Genomic DNA, 1966 nt, shown 5'->3' with positions numbered 1-1966 from the left:
AAAGATACTAATTATGATAAAATACGTTATTTGTTTTTATTAAATAATGTATATACCTATGTTAAACAAATCTAAAGAAGTAAACATTTTTTTTTTCTATATTCTATTATTAAAATCAATATCTTTTATCGCAAAATGTAAAATCGAATAATTTTACTACTACTACTGAATACTATAAGTTAATAAATTAAAATGACTCAACTTAAATAAATAGTTTTTAAATTATATTATTTACTATTATTTTTAATTTCGGTAATCCTGGCAGATTTATGTATTACAATTCTTCATAATTATGAAACGGTACAATAATAATGAAAACCTTTTTCTTTGATTTATTAAAGATAATTTTCCTTAATCTATAATATGAATAAATGATTACATACAACAGTTGTTTATTGTTGATTATGAAAATATTTCGGCCCAAGGAAACGTCTAATTTCTTAGTGCAATTAAATGTACATTGTTATTAAAATGTTTTATTTATAATTTATATATTTAGATACAAAATAAATTATCTATCACAAGAAATTTTTAGATTACAAGTATTTGAATTTGGTAGTGCTGTTTAGTTTTGACCAATAAAATATCAAATTATACTATTGATTAAACTGAATTTGAAATATTTTTACAAGCAAAAAAGTTTGCAATTCATTTTTATATATTTTTCATTCATAATATATAATAATATAACTAATACAATGTTTAAATGTACGATTTAAAGTCATATTAATTTATATATATTAAAAAAAATTAACCATTATGAACTAGCAAAAGTATATATATAAAACATATAAGAAATTATTACACTTTTATTTCCACTTTACAGTCTCACTTATCATAAAAGTTAATATTAATAGTAAATCTCTATTAGATGTCATTTTTATTCCATTGAAGAACTCATTAACACTATTTTTCCTTTGGAACTATTTTATCTTGATCCTTATCTTTAGAAGCAGCAATTGTACTAGGTGTCATACCAGCGGCAGCAGCTATATTACCAATACTGCAAGTATCTCCTGTTTCTAGTAGTTCTAAAAAACGAAACAGAGCTGATGCTTCTCGAATTTCAATAAAATCGATACAAAAGGCTTGAACTTCAATAAATAATTCCTATAAGAAATATAATTAATATGTAAAGATTGTTAACTAATATAAAAATTATATTCTTAAATTGTATTAGTTCAGTTAAAAGTTGAAATTGTATTACAACCATGGATATATAAAAAAAACTAGATAGCCGTCTCCTTCTTATCATCGAATTCGCCTGCTATTTACAAAGCAGTCCGTGTTTACAAAATAATATTATCCCATTATATATGCTTATATGTATATATAAGTATACATGTTTATGAATGTATGTAAAATAAATGTAAACGTTGCCTGAACTATATATGGCGACTGACTTCAACATTGGTCACTGTAGTATGAAGACGGTTTTCTAGTTGTTATATACATCTATGATAACAACCTTGTAAATTAATAAAATAAAGTTAACAGTTAAAAATCATGATTCATAAAAAAAATTGTTACCTGAACATTTATTATTTTATTTCTAAAGAGAGCTTGCAAGAAAACACACACTAAACGAACTAATCGGTTTTGCATATATTGATCCTTAATAGTTTGACATGCAACAATACATTTTGATATGTATAGATGTACAAATTCAGTTGGAAGTTCTACAGTAGTAGTTAATCTATTAAATAACACATAAACTTATTAAAAAGTAATATTGATTAATGATGATGATGACATACCGAATAACTACTTCCATTGAGTGTAAAGACATTTCCATATTGGCTATGCGGAGAAGTAATCAGTTATGGAATGTGACTGCATTAGTTTTAGTAGTACTTCAATAGCTATCGAAGATTATTTTCAACTAAATCTGGCACTTAAAAATTAAAGTACAAAAAAAATACATTATTATTATTAGTCATAATCATTGATAAATTGTGTGTAACTT

At 23.7% G+C, this 1966-nt stretch overlaps 1 pseudogene; it reads right to left on the bottom strand.

Moving 5' to 3' along the window:
• Positions 1-889: 889 nt before the first annotated feature.
• LOC100570636 lies at positions 890-1862 on the bottom strand (annotated as a pseudogene).
• Between the last annotated feature and the right edge of the window lie 104 nt (positions 1863-1966).

Source organism: Acyrthosiphon pisum, unplaced genomic scaffold (assembly GCF_005508785.2).
Source record: "Acyrthosiphon pisum isolate AL4f unplaced genomic scaffold, pea_aphid_22Mar2018_4r6ur Scaffold_4886;HRSCAF=5437, whole genome shotgun sequence".
In the NCBI taxonomy this organism is placed as follows: domain Eukaryota; kingdom Metazoa; phylum Arthropoda; class Insecta; order Hemiptera; family Aphididae; genus Acyrthosiphon; species Acyrthosiphon pisum.
Note: the sequence above shows the minus strand (reverse complement) of the source record. Positions and strands in the feature narration are given on the sequence as shown.